The sequence below is a fragment of the Trachemys scripta genome, chromosome 1 (assembly GCF_013100865.1).
Source record: "Trachemys scripta elegans isolate TJP31775 chromosome 1, CAS_Tse_1.0, whole genome shotgun sequence".
Taxonomy (NCBI): Eukaryota; Metazoa; Chordata; order Testudines; family Emydidae; genus Trachemys; species Trachemys scripta.
The window spans coordinates 82,696,471-82,717,843 of NC_048298.1; positions in this window are offsets into that span (position 1 = coordinate 82,696,471).

A 21,373-nucleotide genomic window follows, 5' to 3' on the forward strand; every position below is an offset into this window, starting at 1 on the left:
CAGCTGTGCCCCAGGTTTTTCAGCTCGGCTTCCACAGCTCTTCGCCATGTTGTTTTCGGGTGGCCTCATTTTCGCTTGCCTTCAAGTGTCCATTTTATTGCTACTCTGGTGATGGAATCAGTTTCCATCCAAAGCACATGACCGATCCATTTCCAACGCCTCCTGGCAATGATAGTGCTCAGATCCTCATCGCTGCACTGTGCCAATAGATCTTGGTTTGAGATTATTCTGGGCCAAAGATATGGAGGATTTTTCTGAGGCAGGTTGTATGGAATGAAGGCAGTTTGGATATGTCATACTCTCTCATTCCCCAGCATTCTGCCCTATAAAGTAGTGTTGAAAGTACGCAACTCTGATAAATCTTGTATTTGGTTTTGGTGTTGTATTTTGATTTCCAGACTATATTTAAGCTCCTGAAAGTGTTCCTGGCTTTATTGATTTTATTCTGGATGTCCTGGCTTGTTCCACCGTCCTGGCTGATGGTGCTGCCCAAGTATGTGAATGTTTCTACATTAGTGAGAACATAAACCTCTATCCATACTGGTGATGGTGAGGCAATATTAAAGATCATAATATCTGTATTATTGTGGTTGATTTTCAATCTAATTTGCTGGCTGAATGCGTTGAGTCGAGTTGTTTTTTCTTGTATATGGTGTTGGGTATGTGATAGGAGAGCAACATCATCTGCAAAGTCCAGGTCTTCAAGAGATGAGAAAAGTGTCCATTTAATGCTTCTTGGAATGTCTTCTGTTGTACGCCGCATTACCCAGTCGATGGCAATGTTGAAGAGGATTGCAGACATGACACACCCCCGACATACTCCTGTTTTGACTTCAAAACTGAGCTCACTGTGATCAACGCTGCATGTAAAGTTGAAATAGAAGCTTTTGATGACTTTGATTATGTGGAAAGGAATTTTATATGCACGCAGAATGCGCCATAGATTGGCCCTGTGTATGCTATCAAAAGCCTTCTCAAAGTCTATGAATTTTATGTAGAGTTACCGTTGCCATTCTAAGCACTGTTCTATTATGTTTCGTAGAGTGAAGATCTGGTCTGTGCATCCACGCCCTTTCTGAAAACCAGCTTGCTCTTTTCTGAGAACACTATCAACTGCCTCTGATACACACTGGACTATGAGCTTACACAATACTTTGTTTGGCACAGATAAAAGTGTGATACCACGACAGTTATTACAATCACTGAGAGTTCCTTTCTTTGGAATCTTCACTATAACCCCATTGGTCCACTCATCTGGCACTTTTTCCCTTTCCCAGACTGATGTAAATAGAGGGGCCAGGATAGATGCTGCTAATTTAAGATTTACCTTAAACAATTCTGCATTCAAGTTATCCTTGCCAGGAGCCTTCCCATTTTTTAAGGATTTGATGTCTTGAATGATCTCTTCCTTAGTTGGGGTGTCTGTTTTGATATCAAGATCTTATTCTGCCTCCTGGATGTTTGCTTCCTCTTTAGGTGGCTCCCTGTTCAGCAATTCTTGGGAGATCTTGGTTAATTTCCCAGCTGTGCCACTGACTGGCTGTGTGACTCTGGGCAAGTCATTTCATTTTTTCTGTGCCACAATTTCCCATGGGGATGATACTAGATCTTGTAAGGTGCTGAGGGTATGTCTTCACTACCAAAGTTTAAGCACTGCTGCTGCAGCACGTTAACGTGGCTGTGTAGTCACGGTACCCGCGCTGGGATAGAGCTCTCCCAGTGCTGTAAAAATACCACCTCCATGAGTGGAGTACCTACCAGCGCTGGGAGCCATGCTGGGTGCACTGTGAACACTGCCACTTTACAGCGCTGAAACTTGCATCATTCAAGGGGGTGTTTTTTCACACCCCTGAGGGAGAAAGTTGCAGCGCTGTAAAGTGGCAATGTCGACAAGGCCTGAGTGTTCTTCACTCCCCATGGGGGAGGAGGGCATTCAGTGTTTCTGAGGAGGCATTCAGCACCATGCAGGTTCAGTCCCCTTACAATTAGTGGAAGGTGTAAAGCTTGCTTGAAAATGTGGGTCTCTATCACCCTGGTGCTTCTTCATTCAGTACATTGCAAGTGAGTTGTAAAAATTTGCCCTGGAGATAAGGAAATGCAAATATAAATTAAATGGAGAGATAATAGCAAAACATTATGGAACAATGCAAACCACTTTGGGCCTCCCATGGAGAAGTAATCCATGCATTCCTTTCTGAATCATCTTTATGGAAATTTTTATAAACTTGCCATTATTAAAAGTGAGTAGCAATTATTTCTTACTTTGGTTCATCGGTTGTGAAAAAAAAATGTTTTCTTCCCTTTTCTCTTTTACTTTTTTCTTCCTTATGCTCATCAGATAGCTATCATTCAACAGGAACTGACAGAAATGCAGCCTGTCTGATAGAGCAGAGTGGGGGAGACAGGAGAACTGGTGAATATCATTGCCAGTGAGACTCTGGAGGTGGAAGTAGTTAAGAGAGTAGTAGAAGCAGAAGAGGCCACAGTTAACAAGGCTGCTCAGGAAGCCAAAGCTATTAAGGTATGTTGACATAACATTTGCAAGCTTCACAGGGGCCATCATTGTAAATTAGATTTAATATTGATCAGGCAGTTCACCATCAGGGCCAGAGGAAAATTGGACACAGAGTTCTTTGTAAAATTGGCACTTACGATTCTGCTTTCTAATTAACATTGAAGAACAGAAAACCTAGATCTGCTTACTGACCTCTCATGGCATGACTGCTGGCCTATTCCCATGGGCAGTTAAGAAATAACAGTAATTTCTATTCTGTATCATTTTTTCAAAGCTGCCGCAGTAGTCATAACATGGACATTAAAAATATGCCTCCAAGATAAAAGTTAAATTCAACACAAGTCTGCAAATGCTAGGAACTCCTTGTTAATGAGATCTGCTGAAGACTTTGCGGGTACTGGCATATCATGTAGAAATTAAAAGCCAGTAGCTGTCTATTACACTGTGTTCCTTCAGGGGTTCTGGTGATTGGCTACACAGTGAAAATGAATCTTGAAGAATTTATACAGTCATTAGATTCCACTCCCTCCCGTGGGATTATAGCCTACTATCCCCCCATCTTCTGGAAGCCTCCTTTTCACTACCAGAAAAGTCCATGTCTCCCTCTCCATTGTCTTCCCTTTCACTGCTGGAGTGGCATTTTCTTACCACTTTGATGGTTCTCCAGTCAATGCCACAAGTGCAGACTACACTCATTGGTTAACTCTTGCCATTCCCGTATGTGATATAAAATAAAGGGATTGGGCTGTGGGAACATCAGCCTAGGCAGTCTGAACATCTGTGGGCTCTAGGTGATGATCACGGTCCTGTTGGATGTGCTAATTTAAGCAGGTTTATTGTTGAATTTTCCATACAGCCCGCTCATCTTCCTTCTTCAACCGACCACTGCTGCCTCCATCCAAAAAAAATCCATGTTTTGAGAAGCGCCTTGCTCACTTACAGTACTATATAAATGTTTGTTCATAAATAACAAAGAATGGCCTTTGGGAGCTGGAAAGAGCTGCCCTTAAAGAAGGAAAAATCTTAGACACATTGTCAGCTATAAATGAATATTAGGTGATAAATAGTAACCTCCCTTTCCACTGACAGCTAGCGAGGGATGAAGTGGAAGGGGCAGTAACATCCCATTAGTCTTAGCACAGGCTGCTAGGGAGCTTAGGGGTCGCTACTGCACCTTCCACCTATTTTGGCAGTGTTTCTCCATCTCCCATTGCCTATCAGAGACAGTGTCCCATTGTTTCTCAAGTCCCTTCCCAAACCCAAAAGATCTTGTTAAACTCAAGGAAACAGTGGCCCTACCTGATACCGTCCAACCCAGAATAAGGAAGATTAGGGAACACCACCAGAAGACGATAACACAGATATACCAGGGATGTTCCTGGCATCAAGTGACTGAGACTAAGTTAAACCAATGAAACCAACAGGGACTATCCCCTTGCCAATCCCTGCAGATTCTGGTTTATGTGACTATGACATTCCAGCATGCAATCCAGACCAGGGAAGGGTTATGTCACCACCTGCCCTGCAACCTTGGGTGCCTCACAATCCTTGCTGCTGTAGCTCCCACCTGGGCCACTCACAAACAGCCAAACAGCATGTAGGTCACACCCTGAGTGTCTGTATAGCCACAGACCTGGTCCAACAATCCTGCCCCACATCCTCTCAGCAAACACCAGCCACACTCTGGCTTCCAACAGCCCTGGTTATTATTTGCAGGGTGACCTTAACGCACTCCCAGTCTCAAATTTTCCCCAAAAACATGTGTTCTGCACTCTCCAGCCCTGCCCTTGGCCGGTTCAGATATTAAAGGTCCATTGTCTCTCTAAAAGGATCAATATACAACAGTTTGCTACTTTAAGTGGAGTTACCCACACAGTTCACAACACTGGGTTAGTTTTGATTAAAGAATAAAACAAATATATTTTAGTACAGGGAGATAGGTTTTAAGTGAGTACAAGTATAAGGCATTAAAGTCAGAAATGGTTACAAGAGAAATAAAGATGAAATGATTCCTAGTACTAAAACTTAACAAACTAGACTTAGGGCTTGGCTACACTTGCAAGTTAGAGCCCATTAAAGCAACCCGAGGCGCCCTAACTCACAACTTGTCCACACTGGCAAGACACTTAGATCACCTGGACTCTGCAGCTGTAGCGCTCCTGGGTAATCCACCTCCACGAGAATCATAACGCTTGCAGCGCCTCGGCTGAAACGCCTCAGCATCAGTATGAACGAGATATTGCATTACTGCGTTTTGATCGGCCTCTGAAAACGTCCCATAATCCCCTTAAGTCAAGTGGCCACTCTTGTCATTGTTTTGAACTTGGCAGTAGGAATGCGGATATGCCCTTTGAAAGCTCTGTTTCTGATAGCCGGCATGTTTATCTGCTCCTGGACAAAGCAAGCTATTTGTGTGGAATGCTGCTGTTGAAAGTGTGTGTGTGAGAGAGGGAGGGTCTGCTGCTGTCTGAACTTACAAAACAGCATGCTGACATGCTCTCAGCCCCCCAAAACCCACTCTTTCTCCCCCCACATACACACAACACACTCCCTGTCACACTCCACCCCACCCCACCCCACCCATTTGAAAAGAATGTTGCAGCCACTTGCATGCTGGGATAGCTAGCACAATGCACTGCACTTTGTGGCGTTGCAAGAGCTGCTAATAGGCCACGCCAGTGCGCTTGAATCTGACAGTGTGACACATGGCAGTGCTTTCCCTACTGCGCTCTCCAAGGGCTGGTTTAACTCACAGCGCTCTATATCTGCAAGTGTAGCCATGCCCTTAATTCAAAATATAGTGAAAGTGCTGACCAAATTCTTGGGCCAGGGGCTGCTCCAAAAGTCCAAAGACTGTTTCTTTTGTTTCTTTGGTGAAGGAGAGAGGGGGATGGATATGGAGTGATAAGTTGGAGTGTTTTTACCACTCACTTTTATAGTTCAGTCACCCTTGGAAATACATTTTCCTCAGGATTACCCCTAGGTAAAGTTCATTCCCGCTGTGAGGACAGAGACAAGGTGTCTCATGGTGAAAGAGGTTCCATGCTGTTATTTGCTAAGATGCAGATGTGTTTGTTCCTGCTCCCGCTTCCTTGGCAAAGAATGCATCACCTGACAGATGATGACACCTGGCTAGAGGGGTCAGCTTGTCCTTTGTCTTTGAGAAACAGATTTACCCAGATTGTCTGGTAAACACGCTTCAGTTATGTTCAGCTTATGTTCATAACCTTATGTATAATGTAGCTACACACATTTTATCATGATATTATTGACCAGTGAGTTAACTTTCAAATGATACCTTTCAAGGCATATTTTGTACCAAGATAATTACAATGGTGTGTAGGATGTGAATACAGGGGTTCATTTGGTCACAGTAACCCACATGAATCAAACCTCGGAAAATTTATTACACATTACCCTGACTTTGGAAAAAAATTCTGAGACTGCACGGTTAAAGACAGTCCCCACAATGCCATTGTTGGTAATCAGGTGCCTGAGTAGTCAAGGAGAGAGTCTGCCATGGTGAGAGAACATTTAAGGGACTTGTACAGTTTTTCCTGAGGGAACAAGATTAGCTTCTCCACCTGTGAGCCATGGAGATTAATTGATGTCGAGCTGAGTCTTGACTCAGCAGGGTAGGCAGTGGACAATGGTTAGTGTTAGGACTGATTGCTGCAGGAAGTCTCCTGGAGGCAGCAAGCCCTAATTGCGACCGTGTGAACAGTAATGCCAAGGTTACAGCATTTCAGGAAGCGTCGGAAGAAATAGGCTCCTTGAGTGAGACTATTCAAGATTTTGTCTTTTCCTCTTCATCTGCAATGCCCAGGGAAGAAAGAGAAACTGTCTACAAATAGTGTTTAAATCTGTAATACCTTTGCGCTATCCTGTCATCAAATGGTTACAGGGAAAATAACTAGACCAAAATGAAGACTTGAAAAGGATTTTTATAGTTTTTAAAAGGTCTTTCTCACAAGATGCCTGCCTTTTATTTCAAAGACAGCACTGTGCACTGATGAAAAGTGTTATGAAGGCAGTAGCTAAATAAAACCCCCTCATTTTAAAATGGGCAGAAACAAAGCTTTAATCACCATCATTATTTACAAAGTAATGTCTCTTTCCTTTTATTTAAGGGTGTTTTGTTCAGTATTTCCTGCATAGCTATCTCCCATTTGACTTACTGGAAGATTGTGCTAAATGTCAGAATATCTCACCAGACTCATAAAGGCTGCCATGGTAAGCAACATTTTTAGCTTTGAATGAGTAAAACAATAAATAAACTAAAAGTGAACATTTTGACATTAATTGAAAAAGGTGCCTGCTTTTCTAGTGTTGTCAGATTCTTGTCTGCATTTAAAAAAATAGATTTATTACCCCATGTGATGACCTTTAAGTAATTTTATAGTACTTTATAGCTTTGTTACAGTCTCGTAATCATCATTTGGTCTGAAGGAAATGATAAGTGGAGTGTTCCTCTCCATATATTCTCCGAAGTTATGTTAATTTTGATTCTTATGGAATGGGGCTGGGTTGGTGAGGGGTCTAGATGAGTGGGGTACTTACCACTACCAAGTCATTTTAGGTGATCCTCACCCTCCTCCCTTTTTTTTTAAGGCATCTGTTAACTTTTAAGAATTCTGGTGGCAATTATAAGTTTTCTCAAACAAAGTTACATGTGAATATTTCCCTGATGAGGTTAAAGGTCAATTTGCTTGTCGTTTCTGTGCTTCATTAAAATTCTGTGTCTGTGCTGTGTAATGTGGGTAATATTAATTTTCTAAACATTGATGTACAGCAGCTGCTAGCTAATTTCCATAATGGTGCTTCTATTCTAAGGACATTAAATCTGAAAAAAGGTAGATCGAAATGGAAAATGTGTAGATGATTATTGGCCCCCTGCCAAAAAGATGTTCGGGGATGTGAAATTCCTGGAATGACTAAAGGTACATTTTGATCGAATATTCATATTCTGAGCCACGTGTCGACAATTTTACTGTTAAATGAAAAAGAGGTTGCAGATAGAAATATTGATACCATGGCTCATATGGGAGTTTACTTTTGGAAGATTTTTGTAAAGGAGGGTGTGTTGTTAAAGAGGAATTAAGAAACCATTTACATATGTTCAAAAGTGTTGGAGCCACAAGTTGCTTCCCATGGGAAAGGGGTATAAGTCACGATAATGCACTTAGCTTTGAAGTCAAGAATAACCAAATATATTACCTTCACATGCTTCATGCATTTTCATTTCCACAGCTTCATTATACTAATATCAATAGACAGGCCTTACTTGTAACTGAATAAGGCCCCATTCCTGGAATAGGATCCAAGTGAATGGCCTCGTATGCCTGTACAATGTCCCAGGCTCCGTCCAAGCGCATCTGATTGTAGGATTGGGGCCTAATCTGATCAAATGGCCAGTATTTTGCCGTTGCATCCACTTATGGTACTTCACGCATAATTGTTCAAACAAATTTTAGCTCATGGGTTGTTCATGAACTGTGGCCATGTAGTCATTCATTGCTTCCTCTGTGTGATTGGTCATTTTGGTCACATGATGTCACATAATTTGATTTCTGTTCCCTGATAGGCTTAGTGTAAATATGGTAAAGAAGAGAAGAGTGTGGTGAAGTCACTAGGCTATCAGGATTGCTCCATTAGTGAAGGAGTAGCCAGGGCACCCTGCAATCCAATCCTGCCATTTCCCATCACTGGCACAACCTGAACCCAGACATACCCCCTATGACAAGTGGAGAGCCAGCTACATCAGCTCCATGCCCAATAATGGATTTCCCAGTGCTAGTGGAATCCTGAGCTGCTTGTCTCCTTTAAGTGCCCTTTCTGCCTTTAGAGTAGTGCAAACAGGACTTAGGGAGGGCCAAGGATCTGGTTCTGTAATTGCATGAATTTCTTACCTGTGAAACCTCAATCATTTGATTTCACCATTTTAAAAACAGAGCGGAGGAAAATGGTTCAAGGGTATTCATCTGCAATCAGGCACTGACTTAAACATACCTTTGAATGTGTCATCCAGTAAATGTTCCCTAAGGTGCAGTGGAATGTACATGCAGAATTTGAAAAGAATATCACTAGGGCCCAACTGAAAGAACAACAATCCCTCAGGACCCTTCTGATGATGTGTTCAAACTAGGGTATGACATGGACTACGTGTCCATAAAGGGTGCCAACTACCCAAACCCTAGGTCAGAACAAGAAGATGTAAGTGGGTCCTCCCTACTTGTTTATTCCCCCAAGAAGGTTAGTGGAGAGCAGGCAAAGGCTTTGTGTGCAAGCCAAGACAACAGTTGACTAAGGGGGGATACGATAGAGGTCTATCATATCATGAGTGGTGTGGAGAAAGTGAATAAGGAAGTGTTATCGACCCCTTTACATAACACAAGAACCATGGGTCACCCAATGTAATTAATAGGCAGCAGGTTTCAAACAAACATAAGAAGGTTTTTCTTCACGCAACACATAGTCAAACCATGGAACTCATTGCCAGGGGATGTTGCAAAAGCCAAAAGTATAACCAGGTTCAAAAAGAATTAGATAAATTCATAGAGGATAGGTCCATAAATGGCTATTAGCCAAGATGGTCATGGACACAATGCCATGCTTTGGGTGCCTCAAACTTCTGAGTATCAGAACCTGGGACAGGAAGACAAAGAATGGATCTGTTCTGTTCATTCCCTCTGAAGCATCTGGCACTGGCTCCTGTCAGAAGACAAGATACTGGGCTATATGCACCATTGGTCTGACCATATGGCCATTCTTGTGTTCTTATATTCTTATGTTTAGTTGACCTGGCACAGTGCAGAAGATTGTAATTTGCTACTGGTATAGACCAGTAACTAATTACCACTCCCCTTCCCCAGAGCAAGGGGGGAGCAGGAAGAGAATTATGGCTGCCTGAACCAAAAATCTGCCTCTTGGCTTCCTTGCTAAGGGCTGTGTCCCAGGGACACAATCTAGCTCTTGGATGCTAGTGTGATAGGTGCCTTAGAAATACCTGAGACAAATCTTAAAGGGTACTTTGATTCTGATTCAGCAAAGCACTTAAGCATGCACTTACGTCCCATTGAAGTCATTCAAATATGGGTCAACATATTTTATTTTAAATGTTTCCAAAACAATTCATTTCTGGAAGGAGATTAATCATAAGGATTTCAGTCCAAAAGATACTATTTTAGGAAAATTAGAAGTTACTCTAAATAAAGGTTTAGAATTAAAATGCCTTCTCAGCTGTAAATTGCTACTGGGACACTATAATGTATGAAATTCATTACTTTGCTTTATCAAGGTAAGCTGCATCTCTCCCTCTGCCCCTAGAGCATCCACTTGGTTTTAACCCTGCCAGCAGAGCCACATAAATAAATAAACCTGCATAGCAGAATGGGTCTTTAAGAAGCTGACGATGGAAAGACTTGCATGCTAAAGGCATACGTTACTCTGCTGTTATATTTAGTACTTATGTGGCACTTCACCTTGCAAGCTCTTTGCAATCAAAGTAATTAGGTTCCAATGCTGCACATCACTATACCTGGGGTACATCACTGCACCCACGCATAGCCCCATTGACTTCCTGGAGACACCGTGGAGGTCCCCATGGAGCAATTTGTAAGATCAGGGCCTTACGTTTCTCAGCACTCTTGTGAGTCAGGTTGGTAAATGATACCCCCATTTTACAGATCTCTCAGTGAGCGCATCTCTTCAGTGAATAGCATGGGGAAATAAAAATAGGTCCTATAGGAATCATTTGTGCTAAGAATTAATGAGCTGGGCATGTCTTGGCATTCATTGTGTAAGTTGTGCTCATGATCTGTTAAAAATAAATGCATTATGAAGGGAGAGGGAGAACATGTTTTTGTGTTCTCCATTAAAAATGTTGTTATGGTGCTCTGTGTTCTGTTGCACATTTTATTACGATAATAATTTCAGTAAACTACATCTGGCTTTCCTGAAGGCTGTCCCCTCAGGTTAAGCACGCTATCTAAAAATATCTCCTTTATATTTTTTTAATGCTCCTCCTTTTTAATCTTCCTTTTGATGCCTCTTTATTTGAATTATTTCTCTTTTTTAAGATTACATTAACACGTTTTGTTCTTAATTCTATAATCTTTTCAACTCTGGGCTCCTTTGTAGTGTGTGCTTTTGTACCCTTTTCTTTTCAAGCCCTTTTCATGTTGCCTCCCTTTTGTTTTTTTTTCCTCCTGGGAGCCTTTATTGTCATTTTATCCTTTATTTTTAGATTTGCACTCTACAGTGGGAACTAATGCTGAGAAAATGGAAAAGAAAAGAGCTGCATAAAGCAGTGTAGTGAAGAGCAGTATATTGTGCCATAGGAAAACATAGGAAAGAAGGCATGGTAGTGAGGTCTGAATATTTCTGGTCTCCAAAGTGGAATATGCTTGCAAAAGAAAACAGGGACATTTCATAAAATAAATAAAAACCCCGTGTATAACTATTACTTTGGAATTATAAAAATGCCCTGAAAATGGGGTTGTTGCAATGTGCTGGATTCCCAATGAGCTGAGTCAAATTTACTTTTAAGACACAGATCAGAGAGCACTTGCCTGAAGGGTCCCACTGAGCGAGGCAGATAGTGACAGTGACTAATTCTGGTTTGTGCGGGAAGCTGACTCACTGCTCTATAAGTTAACACATTATTGTTTAAATGTGTTAATGCTGACTTATAAAACAATTGCCTGTTTTATATAAAGATGTGTAACACCAGCTATCCTTTATATACATGAGCATGCGCCGATAAAGCCTGTTTTCAACAGAGGATACAAATGTGGCCAAGCAGTATTAGGAATTTAACAGATTGTTGCTTTTGCCACCATTAAACAGAACTATCTCTATACATGTCAAATCTCTTTCTCTGATTTTCCCCCTGCTGCAATTAAGGATCACAATAGAGGCTCTAAATTACTGAATTGATCTTTCCTGGGTGAGAACAATTTGTTCTCTAAGGGGTTGATCCTGCAAGGTGCAGAGCACTTTTGATAGGTACTGTGTGCCCTCAACTCCTATTGACTTGGATGGAAGTTTGGGGCACTCAGCACCATGCAGAATTGAGCCTTTTATATATGATCACCTTTACAATCTAAGAAGAGACATTATTTATTCCTTTATATAAATTCTTCTTGTGCCCTTTCATAAAGCATCATTCTGTTCTTAGCCTCTGTCCCCACGTTCTCTGCTGGGCCAATTCTCCACTCAGCCCACCAGAGAGGGAGACCATCAGGGAGCTGTTACAGCTGCCCTGCCTCTCAGGTTGTATCTGCACTTGCCCAAGCCCTGGGATAGGTTACAACAGAGGGCAACAACTTCCAAGGGACCATATAACAGCTGGGAATAGCCAGAGGGAAGTGCATTCTGGCCACAGCCCCAACAGCACCACACAGTCTTTCTTCCAGGGATAGCACTGGATATGAGCTGGATATGCCAGCGCTAGACCAGCTGATGCCAGGGGAATTCTCACCTGCCCAGATCCTGACAGTGCAAAGAGGCCAGAACACACAGAAGAATCTTCCCCTTGTCAAATAATGTCAGGCTTGGAAGGGACCTCAGGAGGTCATCTAGTCCAACCCCCTACTCAAAGCAGGACCAATCCCCAGACAGATTTTTGCCCCAAATCCCTAAATGGCCCCCTCAGGGATTGAACTCACTACCCTGGGTTTAGCAGGCCAATGCTCAAACCACTGAGCTATCCTTCCCACACTGTTTTCCTCATATGCAATACTCACATATTTTCTATTTTTATGTGGCTGGCTCCAGCTGTTTCATCTACTAACTGTCTTGAAATTTCCTTTACATCTGTGTTGCATACATTATCATTTCTGATTCATCTAAGAATCTCTTTACACATGTTCTTATTCTCTTTGTAACCACTCCTCCACCCCAGCTGTTCTGTTTACTTTTCTGCTCTATTTCTGCTGAAGGTCTTGTTCCAGAGCTTTTTTATGTGTTTGACAGCAGTACATATCGGAAAGATCTTTAAGAGCATACTCACATCTTCCAAAGTAGTTTTGTGAAAAACAAAACTATTAACTCATCAAAAAATAATATTTGAATGGTGTTGGGGGAGACTGTGTTAATTAAGAGTGTCTTTTGTTCTCTGACTCCTACGAGTTCATCAGCCACATAACCCACAACAATCTGGTATTAAGCTATTTTTAAGCACCTTTATACTTACATTTATTTTTCCCTTTCCACCCTTATACAAAACTGAGGTTAGGCAATGGAATTCTAGGCACTAGCCAGAGATTATGGAATGGAATTCAGTTCCCAGTACATGGAAATAGTCACTTAGCAGAACCTTTGTGCAAAGATTTGGGGCTAGAGGATCCAGGTCAATGCAAATGCAGTAGCCCAGGCTCACTCCCTGCTACCTCATCCATGCATGCCAATTTGGGCTGTTGAGGCCCAGTTTTGTAGGTACTCTGCTGCACTTCCTGCCTCATGCAGGGCTACTGTGGCAGTCAGGAGGCATGGAAGGTCCAAAATAAATATCTTCAGTTATTGACTTGAAGAGTTGATTTGATTAGCTCGTGGTGTGGCAGATTGTTCTCTGCCTGTTACCTCACAATGAGTGCATCCATCCCACCAGAAAATCATAAATTACCATCTTAGTTAGAATCTTCAGTCTGGAGTCCTGGCAAAGTGATGATATCATAAATTGTATAGACACAGTCAAGGATGATGAGTTCTTGAGTTCTGATGTTTATTAAAGTGCTAATTGAAACCCTGTGGTACAGTAACAAATGATATCATAAAACAAATTGAATTATTTCTAATAAACAAGGCACCACAAAAGTAGGTTATTTGAGCAGACTTGTTTCTTTAAGTTTCCATTTCATGAAAAGTACAAATAACACTCTGAAACCTTTTTCTGTAGCATGGGAATTAGAGAAGTGCTTTGGAAGAAACACAGGACATCTGCCTGGAAATGTGTGGGTGGATCTCTTCCTGCTCTATAGTTCTAGTTAATTTGCCAGCTCTTCCAAAACCATTAAGTTCTATTCAAAAGTGCAGTGAACCTTAAGCTCAAAATATTTTTAGAGTAATTAAAATGTTCACCAATTTAGGGTTAAATACCACCTTTTTCAAGACCTACATGATCTCATGGGAAATTTCAGCAGAGCTCTGTCCCGTCTGAGTGTCTCCTCCCATATACTATTCTTTTTGAAATGCAGGTGCACATTAGCTCCCTTAGCTCTGGGGGCTGTACTCTGTGTGGTATGTCATTTCACACTTTTCTGTGCTTCCTATTCCCCTCTGACCTACAGTTTGTCTTGGCTGTTTAGGGTATGTGCTAAGTTCCCTCTAAACTGTGCAGCCATGCAGCAGCCTATTAAGTGCCAGCAGGAGCTCAGGGCTGCAGTGGGGAAAGGGGTCCTGGACCTGCTGAGGCAGGGAGAGGCGCCCCTCCCCCACAGCCAAGGTGCTGCTGCAGGGAGAGAGAGAGCTGGAGGGAGTCCTCTCTCCCCACCATAGCCCTGGGGCAACCTGCACCCCAAACCCCTCTTCCTCAGTCCAATCCCAGAGCCCACACCCCCAGATGGAGCCCTCATCCCCCACACTCCAATCCTCTGCCCCAGCCCTGGGCCCCCTCCCACACTCCAAACCCCTCACCCCACCGCTGAATTTTATTATGTGCACCAATACGAAGGCGATGTGTGACACATTACCTCCTCTTGGTGCACATAACAAAATTCATTCCACACATGGGTGGGCAAAGTTAGAGGGAACACCCAGTATGTGTATGCTGCAATAATGCGATATGATTGTAGTTTGGGTAGACATACTCAAGCTAGCTATAATCTCTCTAGCTTGCGTCCCAGAGCAGTGCATTTGCAGCAGTGTGCACTTCAGCGTGGGCTGTACAAACCTGCCAGGAACCCTGGGATAGCCTGCACTGAAGCGCGTGCTGCCATGGCTCCACTACTATGGGCCGCAAGCCAGCTAGATTAAAGCTAGCTCAGGTATGTCTTCACAAGCTGCAATCACACCCCATGATTGCAGTGTAGCCATATCCTGAGACTGTAAATTCTATGGAGCAGAGGCTGTCCCTTAGTACATGCTTATACAGTGCCTAGCACAATGAGACCCTGATTTCAGCTGGGACCTCTAGGAGTTCTCCATAATCAAAATAAGAATACTGAGATGAAATACCAGTACGCTGCTAATAGGTAGCCTCATAGATGAAGCTATGCCTTAAAAACCATTTTGTCTGTATCTAGGTATTGTTATATTTCTCCAATATATAGCAAGTTCCTTGCCTAAGGCTGAACCCAATTCCCATTAAAGACAAAGGGAGTCTTTTCATGTACTTCAGCAAGAGTTACATTGCACTTCTCAGCAGTAGATCTCAAAGTTCTTTACAAAGGAGGGTCAGTATTATTATGCCCAATTGTATAGGGAAACTGAGGCACTGAGCAGTGACTCGCCCATGGTCACTTAGCAGGCCAGTGGCAGAGCTAAGAGTAGAATGAGGGTCTCCTGAGTCCCAGGCCACTGCATTATCCTGTAAGCCACAGTGAGCGGGCCTTTTTACAGTATAATATGAAGTGCTACCTTATCCAAACTGGGAATAATCTCTGAAGCACATTATGTTGTTTAAGGAAAAATCCTGGTAATACAAATAATCCAAACTATTATTCCACTTTTTATGACCCCAGAAAGTGCAAATGTCACATGTGGGACAAAGATTTTGGAATTCGTATATTGGGCTTTGTCACCAAGAACTTAGGTGCCAAAAGGGACGGGGGGAAGCTTGCTGCATTTTGTGGCCTGGTACACATACAGCAAATCAATTAAATGAAAGGCATACCACATGTTTTCCTGTCTGTTGTGGTGTGTCTCTTGGGCTGTGCACTGGGTTTGGCAGCATGTCAGAGCTCCCAAGCAGGTTTGTGTCATGCCTTTCACTTTATTGATATGGATGCAGCACACTACAAATTGCTACAAGCTCTCACACAATGTGAATAAACAATTCCTATTCTATTGCAGTCTCTGACATTTAGTGATATAATACAGAAAATTATCCCCATATTGCTAAGCTTATGTTCAAAAGATAATGCAAAATGCAACTATACATATATATACTATTTCTGCAAGTGCTTATCATAAGTGGTATCTCTAATCTTTAGAAATTGAAGAGTGATTTGAGGAAAATGGATAGTTTCCCTTCAAATAGCATGAGATGTGGAAGCATTACACTGGTCTACAATTTTTGAGAAGTCGTCTGCTTCAGAGATAAAATGTGCTATTTATTATGCATTTTGATGTGCTGAATTCAAATATGACAATTAAAACAACTGATTGGCTACTGTTTCTAAGATATTGAAGTTTTCACATTTTATGTCTATGTATATTGTGTAGATAGTAGAGTTTTAATCATAAATTGTAAACCTAGGTCTTTTCATGTGTTTATGGTTGCTTTACATGATAATATTTCACCTGTCCTGTTTATGTAACACTTTAAAAATCAGCAGAAGGGTTATATAAATAAAATTTATTATGAAACAAAAGGCAAAAAACTATTCTGTACATAGTTTAGTCCTATTCAGTGTCTACTCGGCACTTCTTGGCTTGTCTCTTGTATTCACTAAATGGAGCATCTCTTGTCACTGTCCAGCAATAGTCTGCAAGCATTGATGGGCTCCATTTGCCCTGATAGCGTTTCTCCATTGTTGCAATGTCCTGGTGAAATCGCTCGCCGTGCTCGTCGCTCACTGCTCCGCAATTCGGTGGAAAAAAATCTAGAGGAGAGTGCAAAAAACGTATCTTTAGTGACATGTTGCAACCAAGGCTTTTGTATGCCTTGAGGAGGTTTTCCACCAACAACCTGTAGTTGTCTGCCTTGTTGTTTCCGAGAAAATTTATTGTCACTAACTGGAAGGCTTTCCAGGCCGTCTTTTCCTTGCCACGCAGTGCATGGTTAAATGCATCATCTCGAAGAAGTTCACGAATCTGAGGACCAACAAAGACACCTTCCTTTATCTTAGCTTCACTTAACCTTGGAAATTTTCCACGGAGGTACTTGAAAGCTGCAAGTGGTGGATGCTGAACACTTTTCCTCCCAGGCTCCAATGACTGTCGGAGTGGCCAATCTTTCTCGATGTAGTGGGAATCTCTTGCACGACTATCCCATTTGCAGAGAAAACAGCAGTACTTTGTGTATCCAGTCTGCAGATCAAGCAAGAGAGCAACAACCTTCAAATCGCCACAAAGCTGCCACTGATGTTGGTCATAGTTTATGCACCTCAAAAGCTGTTTCATGTTGTCATAGGTTTCCTTCATATGGACTGCATGACCAACTGGAATTGGTGGCAAAACATTGCCATTATGCAGTAAAACAGCTTTAAGATTCGTCTTCGATGAATCAATGAACAGTCTCCACTCATCTGGATCGTGAACGATGTTGAGGGCTGCCATCACACCATCGATGTTGTTGCAGGCTACAAGATCACCTTCCATGAAGAAGAATGGAACAAGATCCTTTTGATGGTCACGGAACATGGAAACCCTAACATCACCTGCCAGGAGATTCCACTGCTGTAGTCTGGAGCCCAACAGCTCTGTCTTACTCTTGGGTAGTTCCAAATCCCTGACAAGGTCATTCAGTTCACCTTGTGTTATGAGGTGTAGTTCAGAAGAGGAGGATGGGAGAAAATGTGGGTCCTGTGACATTGATGGTTCAGGACTAGAAGTTTCATCCTCTTCCTCGTCTGACTCAAGTGAGAATGATTCTGGTGCATCAGGAACCGGCAGTCTTTCTCCATGGGGTACTGGGCGTATAGCTGATGGAATGTTTGGATAATGCACAGTCCACTTTTTCTTCTTTGACACACCTTTCCCAACTGGAGGCACTATGCAGGAGTAACAATTGCTGTTATGATCTGTTGGCTCTCTCCAAATCATTGGCACTGCAAAAGGCATAGATTTCCTTTTCCTGTTCAACCACTGGCGAAGATTTGTTGCACAAGTGTTGCAGCATATGTGTGGAGCCCACCTCTTGTCCTGATCTCCAATTTTGCAGCCAAAATAAAGGTGATGGGCTTTCTTAACCACAGTGGTTATACTGCGCTTTTGTGATGCAAAAGTCACTTCACCACAAACATAGCAGAAGTTATCTGCACTGTTCACACAAGTACGAGGCATCTCTGCTCACTTTGGCTAAACAGAAATGTGTCCCTTTGCAAAACCAAACACTGACAAATAAGAGAGCACGACACTGTATGATTTCTAGAGCTGATATAGGGCAATTTGTTCAGCAGAGTGATGTAAGCTTCGTTATGATTGCATCATCCATGACTTCTAGGAATAACATGATGCAATTCATATCATGTATGACGCAATACCAGCTTCAGATTGCATCATTCATTGTTTGCCTAAAAAGCAAGTACTGTCCAAACCCAGTCATAGATTTATTCATAGATCCAGTCAAAGATGTATTTTAGTCATTTCTGGTTTAAATTGAGATCCCTTCCCTTTATAACTCACTTATCCTCTGCCATTCCCAAGTCAAGGGTCGTATATACTGACCCAATAGCATATCTTGAAAAATAGAGCCAAATCAACAATTTTAAGCATCATTTTCGTTCTCAGTGACCCAGAATTGGTAAAGTTTGACTACATTTATTTCAGAAGCATTTTGGCTGTAAAGCAGTGTTATTTGATCTTTTTATTAGTATCTAATCTCTAACTTTTTATGTATTTTTCCAAATGGGTACAGATACACAATTGTGGATGGATATGGCTAGTATTTGAAGAAGTTATGCATTTTCCCTAAAATACCTCATTTTTCCCATAACCAGACCCCCTTTTTGAGCCAAACTACAAATCTGTGAAAGGGGAGATTCATGTGCACTGCAGCATGAAAAAATATGGAGTATTCTGTCAAGCATACAATCAGATCAGCAGTTTTGTTTTTCAACCACAACTTTTTAAATTTCCCTACATACCATGAATATTCAAAGAAATGCACTAGTCACACACAGAAACACAACTTCCCCTTCCACAAAATTTTGTTAACTTGAAACTTAAGGTTTCTTAAGAGTATTTTCTGACAGCAATGTAAATACTAAGCAAGGAAACCATAATGTAAAGCAGCATTTACACCCAATGCAATACCAATCTTCACAGATTGGCCTCCTGCCAACCCACTACTCACCCCGACAACATGATACGACCCTCTCAAACATGCTTGCTTTCAATGCAATAATGGGAAAACAAGGTTGGTGTTTTTGGCAGAACAGAGATGCTGGCAGGATACATGATAGGAGAGAACACAATCAAGTGAGGAGAGGTAAAGTTGCGACTGGACTTAAAAGTTGGACAAAAAGCTTGAACTGGATGTGTTGAAGTGGGGGAAACCGGTAAAAGGATTCAAAGAGGGTTCTTAATAGCTGTGTTTTATAGGGCCCAGACAGGAAAGGGTATTATCAGTGTTAATTAATTATGTTGTATTTATTTTTATTCTGTTGTTCAGTGCCCCAAGTGTTTTAGCTGGTGCAGAGGGAATGCAATATAATAATACAATTATCAGTAATATTTTTAGGATTACTATGTACTGATTTATGGTGGCAATTTGTTTGCTTTTTTTAAAAAAGAAAAGGAAGTCAATAAAGACAATATTGCCCAAAGGAAGAAAGATAAGACGACAGTTTATCAGCAATCCCGGATTTCAGCCAGCTGTCATTAAGAATGTCTCCTCAGCCTGTGAAGGGCTTTGTAGCTGGGTCAGGGCCACTGAAGCCTATGACAAGGTTGCTAAGGTAACCACTATGTCCTAAGATTTTTCTTGTGCATCAAACTTTCATCTTGCTAAATTTCTATAGGCAAAGCACTGTGAGATGAATGTTAATATGCTGTACAACTGGAACCAGTAGGCTAAGGTGTCTTTGAATTACTGAGTCACAATAGTGTGATATAGTTGATACATTGTGCACTTTGTGTACATAAATATAACATATAAATAAATACATGTGTGTGGAAATTTATACACATTTGTGTTTGAGCTATGCCACACTGGTCTGTAATAATATTTTACAGTTGTGTAGTAACTTTCTTTACAAAAGCTCCCAAGGTGCTTTACCAATTAAGGGGCTGATCCAAAGGCCATTGCTGTCAATGGAAAGGCTCCCATTGACTTCAGTGGACTTTGGGAAAGGCCCTAAGTGCATGCAGAACATTGAAATGCATCCGTCTCCATGATGGATGGCAGCAACCAGATCAAGGATTTGAAAGCAAAACCCTACTCTTAAGGACAGGGGAATAAGCTCTTTTAACATCCTCATAGAACAGATTGTACCTCTTTTTTTAAGGTCTTATCGTGTCCCACAGACAGTAAAGCACACTGTACTTCATTTATCTACCTCAGAAAGTTGGAAGGATTGAGCTAACACTGCTGGGATTTGAACCTTTGTTTCGAGGGAGCATAGATAGTTCAAAGCTGCTTAGACTACTAACCATCCCCTCTGGCTTAGTTCATTATACAGTGGAACTGCTTATAGTGAACTCTGACCTATAGTGAAACTTACAGTGAAGTAGGATGAAAACCCTGATTTTTTTTAATGCATGTGCAGCTTGCTAGTTAAAATGTAATTGTTCTGCAAAAAATAATTCACAGAATTTCTCACGTTAACTATAGCCACTTGTGGCAGTAGCTATTTTATTCTCATTGCACATCTTTTTTTTACCTAACTAGGACATTGGGCCAAGGAAAGGGTCACTTTTAGGACAATTTGCATAAAGGAGATTGTAGCTATCTTATTAATAGCACACGTACAAAACAAAATCCTTCACAAAACTGTTTTAACATTAGGGAAAGGAGAAAATCACTTGTGCTGTAAAAAAAAAAATCTACTTTTTCCCTATATTTTTAATAATCTGCAAATTCTAAACACATTCAAAAAATATCATTTGGTCTTTTTCTGAGATAACACTATCACAGAATAAGTGGAGAGGGTATGTCTTCACTACAGAGTTAGCTCTGACTCTAACTCCCTAATATCCACTGAGCCAGGATTACGGGTGCTTTAAGCCTGGCAAGCATACATGACTGTGGGTATAGGCTTAAGACCAAGTTTCACCTCAACCTAGCCTGCCAATCAGCCTGATTTGTGGTGAGGATGCAAGCTTATCAAGCCCAAGTACAGACAGCCCTCCAGTGTCTTCCTACAATTCCATCTGGGCTGTATTTTCTTAACCTCTAACTACTCCTCTCTTTTGCACCAGAAGTCACCTGTACTGGCTTGGCTTTTAAACCCCATGTTGGCCTGCTACATTTCTGCTGCACTTCCACAGCATCTGAACCAACATGCTGTCTGAGAAATCCTCCTCTGAGTATGCTGCCAGTTTGTCAGAGGCTGACACCAAAGTTCTGGGGACTTGGGCCCATTTATCCAAAAGTCAGTAGCTCTCTGAGGAAATCTCCAAGAAGCTGGCAGAGGAGGGGACTGGGCAGATGACAGAATCTCAGTGCAGGGAGAAAATCAAAATGTTGCATAAGGATACACCAAAAGACTAAGGATCACAATGCCACGTCCAGCAAATAACTTAAAATGTGCCAGTTCTTTGATGGGCTCAACTGGTTGCTCTGTACTGCCCAGAGCATGGACCCTGCCTTCGTACTGGACACGCATTTGGAGGAAGAAGAGGTGGTAAAGAGAGTGAAGCAGCTGCAGCAGGGGCTGAGGATAGAGGTTGTAAGGGACATGAAGGTGATGCTGACCTCCACACTGCCAACAGATCTGAGGGACAACCAGGACTTTCTCAGATTGAACTCCCAGGACCTCTTCAGCATCCTAAATAATCTGAATTCTGCCAATTAGATGTAGTGCTAAACATATT